At 42.6% G+C, this 19,259-nt stretch overlaps 1 pseudogene; it reads left to right on the top strand.

The window, feature by feature from the left end:
• Positions 1-992: 992 nt before the first annotated feature.
• Positions 993-19,259, top strand: part of LOC134343479 (transmembrane protein 144-like) — a 182,142-nt pseudogene continuing 163,875 nt past the window's right edge.

The following is a 19,259-nucleotide window of genomic DNA, read 5'->3' on the forward strand; positions in this document are numbered from 1 at the left end:
AGGGAATGTGTTGGGGTATGGGATTCTAGAATGATGTAAAGCATCCTGGAGTGGTCATTTCTGCATTTCATTTTGTAAAATTCGATTTTCAGTTATTTTTCTTGGAAAAGAAGTTTCATTCTCGTCGCTCTGCTGTGTTGTTTCGCTTGTTTCTATTAAACCATACTGTCTTGAGGTTCTAGAAATAGAAACAGTTGACAGCCTCAACTTCAGCCTGACTATCTGGATGAATTAACTGCCATATTCTAATTAAAAGACAACATGGTTTTCAGACAATTTCACCAAACTGCTCACATTGGTTTAGGCCTGAGATCAGTGTCGTAATATGAACAACTTCACTGGAGAGACACAGCTGGTAGGTATAAAGTAGTCTTCTGTTCGGCAAAATGAGACACTCTCTGAAGGAAGAGGCCTACTTAACTCAATATCACATGACATTTTATATGTTAAGGGTCAAAGGACAATTCTATATTTACAATGTATCAACAATATTTCTTTTGAATTACATATAACTTTCACACCTCCTTCTTCACATCCACACTCCAGACACCCAAAATGAATGGTAATCACCATTGTCTCAATTAACTGCTGTTCACAGCTCGAGGAACCTATTGTACAGAGCTGCATTTTAAATTTAATCTACAGTTCACATTCAGGTCTAAACATTCATTGCTGAAGTTAATATTTTAACAATCAGGAGCTCCTTTCATTCCACTTCATGAGCAATATCTCATTTCCACAATAAATATGTTTAAAATCATTTGCCCTTTTCTTTGCTAGGTAATTTGCAAAGTTCCAACATAAATAATGATGCTGTAGACAGACTGAAGTCTCTCATCATCGCCTGTGTGAAGGCATGCCTGGTCACACTGTGCAATTCAGCCTTCACAAGTCCAGTTGCTGCAGAACCGTGGCTCTCTGTCAAGCAGTATGTTACCTGATCTGAGATGGTCTCTAGTGTTGATCTGTGCTGGAGCAGTGTATGGCTTGGGATGCAGCTCAACAACCCCCAAGAAAAGTTTCAACAACAGTAAGTTAAATACATCTTCTAGATAGCAGTTAGACCCAGCAAGGGAAGTTATTGACAATGTTCATTGTAATTTCTTTCTACAAGACAAGATATTGAGAAATGACTCTGTGGAGAAAGGATTTACTTATTCAACAAAAGCCGTTGCAAAGAATCTCACAGGGACCTTGCCACTTGTGAAAGGTTTTGTTGCCACAGCCGTCGCTGTGATTTGCTTTGGCAGTAATTTTGTTCCAGTGAAGAAAATTGATACTGGAGATGGTGAGTTCTTTGTTATACTTGATTTAGACCCTGTGATAACTTGTTCCCAGTACAGATTTCTGATTAGGTGGAGGTCTTTCGAATCTAGATCTAGAGTTTTCTGTAATATTTCAAATAACTTATTGTGCTTCACTTCATCAAATGTTTTTGTGTAGTTGATAAAACAAACAAACAAATATTTTTGCACTTGAATAGTTTGTTCTGATAGTATCCTTAACATCAATAGACCTCCACCTAATCAGAGATATGTACTGGGAACAAACTGCCGCTGTAAGAATAGATGGGGAAGTGAGTCAGTTTACGAAAATCAAGAGAGGCGTAAAGGCAGAAGGGTGTGTTTTCTCCCCTGATTTATTTAATGTGTACAGTGAAACAATATTACAAAAAACAAGAGACATCTTGCGAAGCAAAGTTGGCGGTGAAAACATCAATAATTTCAGATATGCAGATGACACTGTCTCCGCACCCCACTGCCCACGGGAGGACTGTAATGGGGTGGAGTCAGTGACTCACCTCTTTGCACACTGTGGGTTCGCCAAGAAGGTGTGGAGGAGAATGGAGGGGACAGTGCTAAGATTCATGCCCAGCAGCTGCGTTACCGAGGACTCCGTGATCTACGGGCTGTTCCCGGGAACGCACACGGAGACCAACATCCGGTGCTGCTGGCAGATCATCAATTCAGTAAAAGACGCTCTTTAGTCTGCCCGAAACTTGGTGGTCTGCCAGCACATGGAGATGTCAGTGACTGAATGCTGCCGACTGGCTCACTCTCACCTGCAGGAGTACGTGCTGAGGGACGCACTGAAGCTTGGTGCGGCCACCGCGAAGCCCCGGTGGGGAAGGACCACAGTTTAAGGTTCATCACCCGTGGGAGTGGGAGGGGTCGGGTGGGGAGGAGAATACCCCTCATCAGCGGTGTGGACAGATGAATCAACATGGTGCCCCGGGAGCGGGTGAAATTGTTAATTTGGGAAAGGAATTAGAGCCAACGCCTGCCTTTATTGTTAATAATTTTATTGTAAATAAGTCTTAACTCTTGACCAAGGGTGGAGAATAAATGAACGATTTATTGTAAACATCTTTCATTTGTATATGAACAGAGAGTCAATGCCTAATTTTATTGTAAATAACTTTATTTATTGAATAAGGATTCAGGGTCAATGAATGTTTTTTTAAAATATGTATATAACTTTATTTTGTAATACTTCTGAACAAAGTACCTTTGGAGAAAAAAAATTGCAAGTACGGAGGAAGAACTACAAAACTTAATTGATATAATTGTTGAAGAAAGTGCAAAACTGGGTCTATCTATCAATTGCAAAAAGACAGAATGTATGGTGATATCCAAAAAGAAGGAGAATCCTATCTACAGGCTGAGAATAAACGGGGAAGACATGAAACAAGTACAGAACTTTTGCTACTTAGGAAGCTGGGTGACATCAGATGGCAGGTGTGACATGGACATCAAAAGAAGAATAGGGATGGCAAAAGACGCCTTCACGAGAATGAAGTTTATACTGACCAATACTAAACTAAGCATGACAACCCACCTCAGAGTACCGAAATTTTACATTTATCCAGTTATGCTATATGGCTCAGAATGTTGGACAATATCTGGTAACATGAGGAAACGAATTGAAGCAGCAGAGATGTGGTTTTTGAGGAGGATGCAAAGAATATCATGGACGAAACGAATAGCTAACGAGGATGTCATGAACAGAGCAAACACAAAAAGGCAACGTAACTTCATTGGACATGTGATTAGGATAGAGGAGTTAGAATGCACGATAATTATGGTAAAGGTTGACAAGAAGACAAAGACAAATGATGATGGAGACAGCAGCCAGAGAATTGGAAATGAATACCAATAAATTGATCCACTTGACCCGAAACACGAGTGTGTGGGCCATGGCAGTCAAAGCTCAAACTGGGCATGGCACCTGATGATGATGATGATGAATAACTCGTTGCTAGCATAGTTGAGGCAAAAATATATGTATGTGTGCATCAGCCATTACAATCTATTCGTTCACGCCTGTCTTGTTTCATATCATCAATTAGAGTCATAGAGTCACAAAGTCATAGAAAAGTTCTGCACAAAAACAGGCCCTTCAGCCCATCTAGTCCATGCTGAACCATTTAAACTGCCTACTCCCATTGACCTACACTGGGACAATAGCCCTCCATACCCCTACCATCCATGTACCTATCCTAACTTTTCTTAAAGGTTGAAATCAAGCTTGCATGCACCACTTGCAATGGCAGCTCGTTCCACACTCCCACGTCCCTCTGAGTGAAGAAGTTTCCTCTCATGTTCCCCTTAAACTTTTCACTTTTCACCCCTAACCCATGACCTCCATTTGCAGTCCCTTCCAAGCCCAATGGATAAAGCTTGCTTGCACTTACCCTTTCTACACCTCATAATTTTGTGTACCTATATCAAATCATCCTTCAATCTTCTATGTTCCAAAGAATAAAGTCCTTACCTATCCAAACTTTCCTTATAACTCAGGTCTTCCAGTCCTGGCAACTTCCTTGTAAATATTCTCTGCACTCTTTCAACCTTATTTACATCTTTCCTGTAGGTAGGTGACCAAAACTACACACAATACTCCAACTAGGGCCTCATGCAACTTCAACATATACTTTACCATGTCTTATGAGTCGCCAGGGACTGTACTCGCTGAAACTCAGAAGAATGAGAGGAGATCTTACAGAAAAATATAAAATTATGAAAGTAATAGATAAGATAGAGGCAGAAAAGTTGTTTCCACTGGTTGGTGAGACTAGATTTGGGGTGTAGATATAGAACAGAGATGAGGAGGGACTGCTTTTCCCAGAGAGTAGTGAATCTGTGGAGTTCTCTGCCTAATGAAGCAGTGGAGGCTACCTCAGTAAATGTAATTAAGACAAGGTTGGATAGACTTTTGCATAGTAAGGGAATTAAGGGTTATGGACAAAAGGCAGGTAGGTGGAGATGAGTCCATGGCCAGATCAACCATGATCTTATTGAATGGCAGAGCAGGCTTGATGGACCAAATGCTACTTCTTATGTTCTTATATAACTTCAACATAACATCCCATCTCCCGTACTCAATGCTTTGATTTATGAATGCCAATCTGCCAAAAGCTTTCTATCTACATGTGACACCACTCTCAATGAATTATGGACCTGTATTCGTAGAAACCTTTGTCCTCCAGAACTTCTCAGTGCCCTACCATCACTATGTAAGCCCTACCCTTGTTGGTCCTACCAAAGTGTAATGCCTCAAACTTGTCTACATCAAATTCCGCCTGCCATTTGTCAACCCATTTTCTCAGCTGTTCAGCTCCCACCGCAAGCTCTGATAGTCTTCCTCACTATCCACTTGAATACCCCCCTCAACCCAATCTTGGAGTCACCTCCAAATTTGCTGCGCCAGTTAACCACATTATCATCCAGATCATTGATAGAGATGACAAACAACAACAGACCCAATACTGATTCCTGCGACACTTCACTAGTCACAGGCCCCCAGTCAGAGAGGGCAATATCTACTACCACTCTCTGGCTTCTCCCACAAAGCCAAAGTCTCATCCAATTTATTCCTCATCCTGAATGCTGAGTGACTGAACCTTCTTGACCAACCTCCCATGTGGGACCTTGTCAAATACCTTGCTAAAGTCCATGTAGACAACTTCCACTGCCTTGCCTTCATCCACTTTCCTGGTAACTTCCTTGAAAAACTCTATAAGATTGGTTAGACACAACCTACCACACACGAAGCTATGCTGACTATCCCCAATCAGTCCCTGTCTATCCAAATGCTCATACATCCAGTCCCCAAGAATACCTTCTGATAACTTTTCTACTGCTGATGTCAGGCTCACCAACAACATTAGCTGTCCTCCAAACCTCTGATATCTCTCCTGTCACTAAGAATGATTTAAATATCTCCGCTGGTTCCCCTGCATTTTGTGCACTTGCCTCCCACAAGTTCCAAGGGAGCACCTTGTCAGGCCCTGGGGATTTGTCCATCCTAATTTGCCTTCTCCTCTCTAATCTGTATAGGATCCATGAACTTGATGCTGTTTTGCCTCACTTCTATTGACTCTATGTTTGTCCCCTGAATAAATACAGATGTAAAAAATCCATTTAAGACGCCCCCCCACCCCCATCTCTTTTGGCTCCACACATAGCTTACCAGTTTGATCTTCCAGAGGACCAGTCTTGTCCCTTCCAATCCTTTTGCTCTTAATATATCTATAGTATCCCTTAGAACTCTCCTTTACCTTGTCTGCTAGGGCATCCTCATGCCTTCTTTTAGCCCTCATGATTTATTTCCTACGTGTTCTCTTGTATTTCTTACACTCCATAAGTACCTCATTCTGACAGACACATACAATTTTTTTACTCTCAAAATTTCAATTTTGGAGGCTTCCCACTTACCAAGTACACCTTTGCCAGCAAACAGTCTGTCCCAATCCATACTACCTAACAGTAGTAGTGAGGTCGGAGATGGTATTAAACAGGAAATTAGAAATGTGTGCAATAAAGGAACAGCAGTTATAATGGGTAACTTCAATCTACATGTGGACTGGGTGAACCAAATTGGTAAAGGTGCTGAGGAAGAGGATTTCTTGGAATGTATGCGGGATGGTTTTTTGAACCAACATGTCGAGGAACCAACTAGAGAGCAGGCTATTCTGGACTGGGTTTTGAGCAATGAGGAAGGGTTAATTAGCGATCTTGTCGTGAGAGGCCCCTTGGGTAAGAGTGACCATAATATGGTGGAATTCTTCATTAATATGGAGAGTGACATAGTTAATTCAGAAACAAAGGTTCTGAACTTAAAGAGGGGTAACTTTGAAGGTATGAGACGTGAATTAGCTAAGATAGACTGGCAAATGACACTTAAAGGATTGACGGTGGATATGCAATGGCAAGCATTTAAAGGTTGTATGGATGAACTACAACAATTGTTCATCCCAGTTTGGCAAAAGAATAAATCAAGGAAGGTAGTGCACCCGTGGCTGACAAGAGAAATTAGGGATAGTATCAATTCCAAAGAAGTAGCATACAAATTAGCCAGAGAAAGTGGCTCACCTGAGGACTGGGAGAAATTCAGAGTTCAGCAGAGGAGGACAAAGGGCTTAATTAGGAAGGGGAAAAAAGATTATGAGAGAAAACTGGCAGTGAACATAAAAACGGACTGTAAAAGCTTTTATAGATATGTAAAAAGGAAAAGACTGGTAAAGACAAATGTAGGTCCCCTGCAGACAGAAACAGGTGAATTGATTATGGGGAGCAAGGACACGGCAGACCAATTGAATAATTACTTTGGTTCTGTCTTCACTAAGGAGGACATAAATAATCTTCCAGAAATAGTAAGGGACAGAGGGTCCAGTGAGATGGAGGAACTGAGTGAAATACATGTTAGTAGGGAAGTGGTGTTAGGTAAATTGAAGGGATTGAAGGCAGATAAATCCCCAGGGCCAGATGGTCTGCATCCTAGAGTGCTTAAGGAAGTAGCCCAAGAAATAGTGGATGCATTAGTGTTAATTTTTCAAAACTCGTTAGATTCTAGACTAGTTCCTGAGGATTGGAAGGTGGCTAATGTAATCCCACTTTTTAAAAAAGGAGGGAGAGAGAAACCGGGGAATTATAGACCGGTTAGCCTAACGTCGGTGGTGGGGAAACTGCTGGAGTCAGTTATCAAGGATGTGATAACAGCACATTTGGAAAGCGGTGAAATGATCGGACAAAGTCAGCATGGATTTGTGAAAGGAAAATCATGTCTGACGAATCTCATAGAATTGTTTGAGGATGTAACTAGTAGAGTGGATAGGGGAGAACCAGTGGATGTGGTATATTTGGATTTTCAAAAGGCTTTTGACAAGGTCCCACACAGGAGATTAGTGTGCAAACTTAAAGCACACGGTATTGGGGGTAAGGTATTGGTGTGGGTGGAGAATTGGTTAGCAGACAGGAAGCAAAGAGTGGGAATAAACGGGACCTTTTCAGAATGGCAGGCGGTGACTAGTGGGGTACCGCAAGGCTCAGTGCTGGGACCCCAGTTGTTTACAATATATATTAATGACTTGGATGAGGGAATTAAATGCAGCATCTCCAAGTTTGCGGATGACACGAAGCTGGGTGGCAGTGTTAGCAGTGAGGAGGATGCTAAGAGGATGCAGGGTGACTTGGATAGGTTGGGTGAGTGGGCAAACTCATGGCAGATGCAATTTAATGTGGATAAATGTGAAGTTATCCACTTTGGTGGCAAAAATAGGAAAACAGATTATTATCTGAATGGTGGCCGATTAGGAAAAGGGGAGGTGCAACGAGACCTGGGTGTCATTATACACCAGTCATTGAAAGTGGGCATGCAGGTACAGCAGGCGGTGAAAAAGGCGAATGGTATGCTGGCATTTATAGCGAGAGGATTCGAGTACAGGAGCAGGGAGGTACTACTGCAGTTGTACAAGGCCTTGGTGAGACCACACCTGGAGTATTGTGTGCAGTTTTGGTCCCCTAATCTGAGGAAAGACATCTTTGCCATAGAGGGAGTACAAAGAAGGTTCACCAGATTGATTCCTGGGATGGCAGGACTTTCATATGAAGAAAGACTGGATGAACTGGGCTTGTACTCGTTGGAATTTAGAAGATTGAGGGGGGATCTGATTGAAACGTATAAGATCCTAAAGGGATTGGACAGGCTAGATGCGGGAAGATTGTTCCCGATGTTGGGGAAGTCCAGAACGAGGGGTCACAGTTTGAGGATAGAGGGGAAGCCTTTTAGGACCGAGATTAGGAAAAACTTCTTCACACAGAGAGTGGTGAATCTGTGGAATTCTCTGCCACAGGAAACTGTTGAGGCCAGTTCATTGGCTATGTTTAAGAGGGAGTTAGATATGGCCCTTGTGGCTACAGGGGTCAGGGGGTATGGAGGGAAGGCTGGGGCGGGGTTCTGAGTTGGATGATCAGCCATGATCATAATAAATGGCGGTGCAGGCTCGAAGGGCCGAATGGCCTACTCCTGCACCTATTTTCTATGTTTCTATATTTGGCAGATGGTTTCTGATACCATGAAAACTGGCCTTTCTCCAAATTAGAATCTCAATCCACAGGCCACATACGTTTTTTTCCATATTTTTTGAAACTAATGGCATTATGATCACTAGATGCAAAGTGTTTCCCTACTCTAATTCCTGTCACCCGGCTCTGTCTCATTCCCTAATAGCCAATCCAGTATCGCACACTTTCTCATTGGGACTTCTATTTACTGATTAAGGAAACTTTCACGTACATATTTTACAAACCCTATTTTACAGTATGGGTGCCCCACTCAATATGTGGAAAGTTAAAATCACCTACGATCACAACCTTATGTTTCTTGCAACAGTCTCCGATCTCTCTACAAATTTGCTCCTCTAAATCTCACAGACTGTTGGGTGGTCTGTAATATATTCTTATTCCTTATTTTCATCCATAAAGACTCTCTAGACATGTTCTTCAGTCTGTCCTGACTGAGCATCCAGTGACATTTTTGCTAACTAGTAACACCACTGCTCCTCCCTTAATCCTTCCCACTCTGTCACGTCTAAAACAATGGAACCTTGGAATATTGAGCCACTAGTCCTGCCACTCCTGCAACCAAGTCTCACTAATAGCTACAATATCATAATTTCATGAGTTGATCCATACCCTGAGCTCATCTGCCTTTCCTATGATGCTTCTTGCATTGAAATATACGCAACTCAGAACATTAGTCCACCTTTTTGATTCTTGACTTTGTCTTAACAATATCTTTCTCCACAACCTCACCACAATCTTTTCTGGGACTCTGGTTCTCATTCCTTGCAACTCTTGTTTAAACACCCCTGTGCAGTACTGGCAAACCACCCTGCTGGGATATTTTAGACTACTTCTAGTTCCGGTGCAAACCTTCCTTCTGTACAGGTCCCATCTTCCTTGGAAGAAAGCCCAATTATCCAAAAATCTGATGCTCCCCCTCCTACACCAACTCCTTAGCTATGCATTAAACTGTTTAATCTTCTTGTTTCTGGCTTCACTAGCATGTGGCTCAAGTAACAATCCTGAAATCACAGTCCTGGGGAGGTTCTATCCTTTAACTTAGCACCAAATTCCCTGAACTCACTTTGCAGAATCTTGTTACTCTTTCTACCTATGTCATTGGTATCGTTGTGGACCACCATCTCCGGTTGATCACAATCCCACTGAAGAATGTTGAGGACTCAATCTGGGATGTCCCGGACCCTAGCACCTGGGAGACAACATACCATCCAGGAATCTTGTTCTCACCCACAGGGCCTCTTGTCTGTTCCCCTAACTAACGAATCCCTCATCACCACAGCTCACATCTCCTCCTCCCATTTCTCTTCTACAAAAACCAGAGGCAGACCCAGTGGCAGAGACCTGGCTGTCGTGACTTTCCTCTGCTAGGTAATCCCCCCAGCAGCATCGAAAGTGGTATACCAGTTGGTTACTGGGATACCCTGCATTGGTTGTTTAACTCTTTTCCCCTTCCTGTCACATAATTTCCTATATCCTGAACCTTGGGAGTACCTCTCTCTGTTCTGTCCATCACCCCTCAGCCTCCTGAATGATCTGGAGTTCGTCCAGTTTCAGCTCCAGCTCCTGAACATGGAGTGTTAGAAGCTGCAACTGGATGCACTTCTCGCAGGTGTAATCTCCCTGTCTTCCCACACCCTGTAAGAGGAGCATTCAACTCTCTTGCCTGGCATCCCTACTGTTCTAATTGAATAAACTGTGGGAACAAAAACTCTAACCATAGCTTTTTGCTTTCTCTCACTCAAACCACTCCTCACTGAAGCATCAAAGAGCTGTAGCTTCAAAATCTCCACTCTAATACTCTTCACTCCAACAATGGCTGCTCCACCAATGACCGCTCTGCTTGCCCCTGCCTTCTTTTATCTTGTTCTTGTCAATCAATCCTGATTGCTGATTGGCTGCTACTCTAAAACACCAAACTGCCATGTGTCGATGCCTTATGTACTCAATCTTTGAAACTGAGTAAACTACATCTTTTCATGCTTTGGATCTCCAATTGCCAGCTGCTCAAAAACTCAATTATATGGTTTTGTTTCTTTATTCACATTAATATGCTGACATATCATCTCTATCATTTCTAAAAGAGATGTGGCCACTGTGTTTCTCCAGTTCTTCCACCATTTCTGTAAGTCCAAGGTTCATAAACTTTTCTGGAGTAACAAACAGAAGATGTAGAAACTCAACGGGTCAGGCAGAATCTGTGACGGGCAGTGAACAGTGGACACTGTAGGTCGAGACGCTTCATCCACAAGCTATGGAGAAATAGCTAGTATAAAGAGGTGGGAGAAGGGATGGAGCAAGTGATAGGTGCAGCCTGGTGAGGAGAGTGTCAACGGTCCAGTCCGTTGACTCCTCATTTCAGTTAATTTCCTTTTCCCCATGTTCTACCAGGTTCCCTGATTAGGACACCTGATCCTCATCTGAACCAGCAGCATAAAGACTCCGGCTTACATCCACTCGGGGCTGGTCCATCACCTGAGCCAGTACTGCAATGCACATTCCGGGCCGCTGAGAATAGTGGACTCTAAGTTGCTTCGGTGCCTGGGGTTGCTTCAGGAATTCTGTCTCTTCGTGTTCAGCTAAGGGATGGCCGGCCGTTTGCTGCTTCATGTGCTACTTTGTGTCAAGATACGAATTGTCTGTTGTTGTTTGGTTTTGTCGTCTCATGTCCAGCTGAGGATTGCTGGCCATTTTCAAGTCCCATGTCCAAGTTCGAGTCCAGGCTCCGTGTCCAAGTCCAGGCTCTGTGTCCAAGTTCAAGTCCAGATTCCGTGCCCAAGTCCAAGTCAAGGCTCCGTGGCCAAGTCCAAGTCCAGGTTCCTCTGGTTTGTTGCCCAATGATCACGTCCATGTAGGCATCTAATCCTCGCTCTCTTCCTTTCTATGCAACTGTTAATAAACACACTTCTGCTAATGTTACCTTCGTGTCTGTGTCCTGCACTTGGGTCCGCTCACTACGCCCTTGTAACAGAGAGAAGATTGGAAAGATCATCAGAGGCTATTTATCGCACCTCTTCACCTGGATCTAAGAATCATTTGCTAAACCTTGGTCCAGCCCTTCCCCACACCTCTTTATACTGGCTATCTCCCCTTTGTCTTTATGCCCAAATGAAGGGTCTCAACCCAAAACATCAACTGTCCATTTCCCTCCACATTGTTGCCTGACCTAGTAAGTTCCTCCAGACTTTCGTTTGTTGCTCTGGATTCCAGTACCTACAGTCGCTTGTGTTCCCAGGTTGGCACGTGGCCAAGTGGTTAAGGCATTCGTCTAGTGATCTGAAGGTTGCTAGTTCGGGCCTTGGCTGAGGCAGTGCGTTATGTCTTTGAGCAAGGCACTTAACCACACATTGCTCTGCGACGACACCGGTGCCAAGCTGTATGGGTCCTAATGCCCTTCCCTCGGACAACATCAGTGGCGTGGAGAGGGGAGACTTGCAGCATGGGCAACTGCCGGTCTTCCATACAACCTTTCCCAGGCCTGCGCCCTGGAAGATGCAAATCCATGGTCTCACGAGACTAACAGAGGCCTATAATGTGTTCCTATTTATCTTTTCTGTGCCATAACCATAAGCATACAATGGCTTCAAGATGCATAGTAGCTTGGTTTATAGTTATCTGTTTATATATATATATATATATATATATATATAGTTTACTGGCTATCTTACAAGTTTCCTTGACATGATTAGTTATAAATAATGTGCTTTCTTGTTCAGCATTTTAGTTGCTTTCAGAATAAACAATAAAAGCACAATGTCTTTCCAAAAGAAAGGGAGTGAAGTCTCAAGGGGCAGAGAGAGTATGCTATACTGTAAATAGAGCTTAATAGCACTCCAGCAGTATCTATATCTATCTGAGGGTATCTTATATTTAGTGACAAGGCCGTGTGAAATTGCAACGCCGTAAGTACAAAAATAAATTCTCTTATCATTTTAACAGCGCTTCTTTACTCTAGACTTCATGTGACCTTCCAAAGAAGTAAAAGTAGTATAAAAACAGGGGCAGAGCGTTACAATCCTCGAGCATCAGATGTGTGAATTTAATTACAAAACTCTAGGCCAGTGACTTCAAACACACATGCACACACACACACAGAGCAGAGAGAGAGAGGTCATGAGTGGAAGAGAGATAGAGAGAAAGGGAGAGGAAGAGAGAGAGAGAGCATCTGCACTGGCTTGCTAAATAGCTACACTTGATTTTAAAGGTACAGTAACTAAACTTAAAGTGAAATTATAGCAAGGAAGATAAAAGCAAAAAATAGAACACACTGAGAATAAAAGTATAAAAGAAGGAAAAATGGCCACTTTATTGCACTCAAAAATCCAAAAAGGTAACATCTTGAACTTTATGGAGAGGTGATCCAGGGATCTAGAAAATTCTAAGCCACAAAATATCTACATTTGTTTTGATTTTTGAGTTGCATCATCCATGGAGATGGCAGCCAAGATTTCAACAGAATTCTGTAGAATTCTTGACTACCAGACACATCTGACAGAAGCATAAGGTTCAGAATATGAACAATGTCATGTAGCATATAGCACTGAGGGTTTTTCCCTCCAGATCTTTGAGAGTTCAAGTGCTACAGCTTCCAGAAGAATGTACAAAGCATAATGGGTTTGAAAATGGACCATAAAATAACACGAGGAATATTGTCTCATGTGTATTAACACGAAAAGCATGTCTTCTATACAAATGCACAAAAGGTGCATCTGCACAATATTGATCCTGCTGTGAATGACATGGGGCAGGACTTTAGGATCACAGTCCTGACTGATGGGTGATCATTTGAGATACAAATCAATGCAGCTTTATGGAGAAAGACAATCAGGACAAATAGTTTCCTTCGTCAGGAACAAGCTCTGTGTTGAAGATTTTAAAGCGAAATATGCTGGAGACACTCAGCTAGTCAAGCAGCATATGTTGGAAGGGTGGAAGGTAGGAATCGTTGATATTAGTGGTCAGGATCCTGCGTCAGGGACTGAGAGTGGAGAGGGAAGGTAGATGGCTAGTATATGGAGGTGTAGGAGAGTGGTGAGACTGCATCCAGTGGGTTCCGGTTTAAGATGGCACTACCAAAGATGTGAGGTAGCTTACTGGTAAATCATAAGGCAAGATATTCAACTAAAAACATTACTTATAACATCTTTTCTGAAGCAAATTGTGGTGAACTATGTCCGCAGGCAGTGAGGAGGCAGGCAGAGGCGAGGCAGTTTCGGGGGATGATCTGTGCTGGGGCATTGCGAGGCGCAACGTGTCGAGCAGGGTTTTGTAGATGCTGATGAAGATGGAGTGAGCGTGGAGAGGAGTCGATGCGGAAAAGGTTTGATGCCCTTCCACCTAACCTGGGTGCGAGGTTGGACCGATACAAGTGCCGAGATGATATGGTGAGATCAAGACTAGCTTTGGGCTGGGCGGCCCAAGCATATCAGGGTGCTGGGGTCCAGGTCCTAGAGCAGGGCACTGCTTGGTGCCTGGACAATTTAACCATTGGCTCAGATAGACTGGAAGCCTGAGTGTTGGGTACGGAGGCAAAGATCAGGCTGAGGGCGCTGAGGCTTGGGCCTACTCTGACTGCTCCAGGAGCATATCTGGACTCAGTCTGCTTCGGGATGCTGTTGGCTTGCTATTGTTTACACGATGTGTGCTTTATTTCTCTCTCTCTCTTTCTCTGCACAATGGTTTCCTGTCTTTTTTAAAATTGGGTTATTTTGGTTTCTTGCTTTGTGGCTGCCTATAAACAGACACATTTCAAGGAACATGTAAGAAAGGACAAGCCAGTGACTGGGTACAAATGCAGACAAAGCAAAGAGTTAAGTTGTACCACAGAGGCAAGATTCGAAAGAGCAAAGAATGCAGGACTGAAGGTGCTGTGTTTAAATGCACATAACATTCGGACAAATTCATGGCGCAATTAGAGGTTGGTCGGTATGACGTTGTGGGCATCACTGAGTTGTGGCTGGAAGAAGGTCACAGTTGGAAGTTTCACATCAAAGGATACACTTTGTATCGAAAGGACAAGCAGGAAGGCATAGGTGGTGGTGTGGCTCTGTTGGTAAGAGCTGGAATTACATCTTTAGAAAGAGGTAACATAGAGTCAGAGAATATTGAATCTTTGTGGATGGAGTTAAGAAACTGCAAAGGTTGAAAATAAACATTATTGGAATCATATATAGGCCTCCAAATAATAGCCAAGATGTGGAGTTGAGATTGCAAAGGGAGCTGGAAAGGGCACGTAATAAGGGGAATGTCACAGTTTAATGGGGGACTCAATATGCAAGGGGATTGGGAAAATCAGTTTGATGTTGGATCGCAAGAGAAGGAATTTGTTGTTTGCCTGCGAGATGGCTTTTTAGAGCAGCTTGTGATTGATCCTACTCAGGGAAAAGGTAATCTTAGATTGGGCGTTGTGTAATAACCCAGATTTTATTAGGAAGCTTAATGTAAAGGAACCCTGAGGAGACAGTGATGCAGTGATCATGGAAACATGGAAAACCTACAGCACAATACAGGCCCTTCAGCCCACAATGCTGTGCCAAACATGTACAAATTGAATTCATACTGCAATTTGAGAGTTAGAAGCATAAGTCAGATGTATCAGTATCACAATGGAATAAAGGGAATTACAGAGGCATGAGAGAGGAGCTTGCCCAGGTGGATTGGAGGGGGATATTGGTGGGGATAACAGCAGAACAGAGGTGGCTGAAGTTTCTGGGGATATTTCACAAGGAGCAGTATAGATATGTCCCACAGAAGAAGCAGTTTTCAAATGGTAGGGCTAGGCAACTATGGCTGACTAGGGAAGTTAAGAACTGCATAAAAGTCAAGGAAAGGGCATATAAGGTAGCAAAAGTGAGTGGGAAGTTGGATAATTGGGAAGCTTTTAAAATTCAGCAAAAGGCAACTAAAAAGCCATAAGAAGGGAAAAGATTGAATATGAGGGTAAACAAGCCAATAATATAAAAGAGTAAAAGTTTATTCAGCTATATAAAGAGTAAAAGGGAGGTGAGTCTTGATATTGGACCACTAGGAAATGATGTACTAATAGGGGACAAAGAAATAACAGAAGAACCTAATGGGCACTTTGCTTCAGTCAAAAATGTGGAAGATATTAGCAGTGTGCCAGAGGTTTGTGAGTGTCAGGGAGCAGGAGTGAGTACCATTGCTATTACAAAGGAAAAAGTGCAGGCAAACTCAAAGATCTTAAGGTGGATAAGTCACCTGGACCAGATAGACTACATCCCAGAGTCCTGAGAGAGGTCGTTGAAGAGATAATGGATGAATTGGTCATGATCTTTCAAGAATCACTTGATTCTGGCATGGTCCTAGAGGACTGGAAAATTGTAAATGTCACTCCACTCTTTACGAAGGGAGAAAGACAAAAGAGAGGACATTTTAGGCCAGATAGCCGAACCTGAGCCAATTACTAAGGATAAGGTTTCGGGGTACGTGGAGACTAATGATAAAATAAGTCAAAGTCAGCATGGCTTCTGTAAAGGGAAATCTAGCCTGATTAATCTGTTAGAGTTCTTTGAGGAAGTAACATGCAGGGTGGACAAAGGAGAGGCAGCGGATGTCATTTACTTAGATTTTCAGAAGGCATTTGATAAGGCTGCTTAACCATATAACCATATAACCATATAACAATTACAGCACGGAAACAGGCCATCTCGGCCCTTCTAGTCTGTGCCATACTCTTACTCTCACCTAGTCCCACCGACCTGCACTCAGCCCGTAACCCTCCATTCCTTTCCTGTCCATATAGATGTCCAGTTTAACTTTAAACTACAACATCGAACCTGCCTCAACCACTTCTGCTGGAAGCTCATTCCACACAGCCACCACTCTCTGAGTAAAGAAGTTCCCCCTCATGTTACCCCTAAATTTTTGCCCTTTAACTCTCAACTCATGTCCTCTTGTTTGAATCTCCCCCACTCTCAATGGAAAAGGCCTATCCACGTCAACTCTATCTATCCCCCTCATAATTTTAAATACCTCTATCAAGTCCCCCGTCAACCTTCTACATTCCAAAGAATAAAGACCCAACTTGTTCAACCTTTCTCTGTAACTTAGGTGATGAAACCAAGGTAACATTCTAATAAACCTTCTCTGTACTCTCTCTATTTTGTTGACATCTTTCCTATAATTCGGTGACCAAAACTGTACACAATACTCCAAATGGCCTCACCAATGCCTTGTACAATTTCAACATTACATCCCAACTCCAATACTCAATGCTCTGATTTATAAAGGCCAGCATACCAAAAGCTTTCTTCACCCCCCTGTCCACATGAGATCCACCTTCAGGGAGCTATGCACCATTATTCCTAGACCCCTCTGTTCTACTGCATTCTTCAATGCCCTACCATTTACCATGCATGTCCTATTTTCATTAGTCCTACCAAAGTGTAGCACCTCACGTTTATCAGCATTAAACTCCATCTGTCATCTTTCAGCCCACTCTTCTAACTGGCCTAAATCTCTCTGCAAGCTTTGAAAACCTACTTCACTGTGCACAACTCCACCTATCTTAGTATCATCTGCATACTTACTCATCCAATTTACCACTCCATCATCCAGATCTTTAATGTATATGACAAATAACATTGGACCCAGTACTGATCCCTGAGGCACACCACTAGTCACTGGCCTCCAATGTGACAAACAGTTATCCACCACCACTCTCTGGCGTCTCCCATCCGGCCACTGCTGAATCCATTTTACTACTTCAATATTAATACCTAACGATTGAACCTTCCTAACCAACCTTCCGTGTGGGACCTTGTCAAAGGCCTTACTGAAGTCCATATAAACAACATCCACTGTTTTACCCTCATCAACATTCCTAGTAATCTCTTCAAAAAATTCAATAAGATTTGTCAAACATGACCTTCCGCGCACAAATCCACGTTAACTGTTCCTAATCAGACCTTGTCTATCCCGATAATTATATATGCCATCTCTAAGAATACTTTCCACCACTGACGTCAAACTCACAGGCCGATAATTGCTAGGTTTACTCTTAGTTCCCTTTTTAAACAATGGAACAACATGAACAATACGCCAGTCTTCCGGCACCATCCCCGTTTCTAATGACATTTGAAATATTTCTGTCAGAGCCCCTACTATTTCCACACTAACTTCCCTCAATGTCCTAGGGAATATCCAGTTAGGACCTGGAGACTTATCCACTTTTATATTCCTTAAAAGCTCCAGTACTACTTCTTCTTTAATCATCATGGTTCCCATAACTTCCCTACCCGTTTCCCTTATCTTACACAATTCAATATCCTTCTCCTTAGTGAATACTGAAGAAAAGAGATTGTTAAGAATCTCCCCCATCTCTTTTGGCTCCACACGTAGCCGCCCACTCTGATTCCCTAAGGAACCAATTTTATCCCTCACTATCCTTTTGCTATTTATATAACGGTAGAAACCCTTGGGATTTATTTTCACCTTACTTGCCAAAGCAACCTCATATCTTCTTTTAGCTTTTCTAATTTCTTTCTTAAGATTCTTTTTACATTCTTTATATTCCTCGAGCACCTCATTTATTCCATACTGTCTATATTTATTGTAGATCTCTCTTTTTTTCCGAACCAAGTTTCCAATATCCCTTGAAAACCATGGCTCTCTCAAACTTTTAACCTTTCCTTTCAACTTAACAGGAACATAAAGATTCTGTACTCTCAAAATTTCACCTTTAAATGACCTCCATTTCTCTATTACATCCTTCCCATGAAACAAATTGTCCCAATCCGCTCCTTCTAAATCCTTTCGTATCTCCTCAAAGTTAGCCTTTCTCCAATCAAAAATCTCAACCCTGGGTCCAGTCCTATCCTTCTCTATAATTATATTGAAACTAATAGTATTATGATAACTGGACCCAAAGTGCTCCCCAACACAAACTTCCGTCACGTGCCCTATCTCATTCCCTAACAGGAGATCCAACACTGCCCCTTCTCTAGTTGGCACCTCTATGTATTGCTGCAAAAAACTATCTTGCACGCATTTTACACACTCCAAACCATCCAGCCCTTTTACAGTATGGACTTCCCAGTCTATGTGTGGAAAATTAAAATCTCCCACAATCACAACCTTGTGCCTACTACTAATATCTGCTATCTCCTTACAAATTTGCTCCTCCAATTCTCGCTCCCCATTTTGTGGTCTATAATACACCACCATAAGATTTACTGCACCTTTCCCATTCCTCAATTCCACCCAAATAGCCTCCCTAGACAAGCCCTCTAATCTATCCTGCCAGAGCACCACTGTAATATTTTCTCTGACAAGCAATGCAGCCCCTCCCCCTCTTGCCCCTCTGATTCTATCACACCTGAAGCAATTAAATCCAGGAATATTTAGTTGCCAATCACACCCCTCCTGTAACAATGTTACACTAATAGCTACCACATCATACTTCCAGGTATCAATCCATGCTTTAAGCTCATCCACCTTTCTTAAAATGCTCCTAGCATTAAAATAAATGCAATTAAGAAATTTTCCACCTCTTACTCTCTGTTTATCACTAACTGTGCAAACAATTTTACTATTTTCTTTTTTTTCCTTCTTCCCTACATCTGTTCCTACAGTTTGGTTCCCCTCTCCCCTCATGCCTAGTTTAGACTGGATGAACTGGGCTTGTACTCGTTGGAATTTAGAAGATTGAGGGGGGATCTGATTGAAACGTATAAGATCCTAAAGGGATTGGACAGGCTAGATGCAGGAAGATTGTTCCCGATGTTGGGGAGGTCTAGAACGAGGGGTCACAGTTTGAGGATAGAGGGGAAGCCTTTTAGGACCGAGGTTAGGAAAAACTTCTTCACACAGAGAGTGGTGAATCTGTGGAATTCTCTGCCACAGCAAACTGTTGAGGCCAGTTCATTAGCTATGTTT

This window comes from Mobula hypostoma, chromosome 3, assembly GCF_963921235.1.
Source record: "Mobula hypostoma chromosome 3, sMobHyp1.1, whole genome shotgun sequence".
NCBI lineage: Eukaryota > Metazoa > Chordata > Chondrichthyes > Myliobatiformes > Myliobatidae > Mobula > Mobula hypostoma.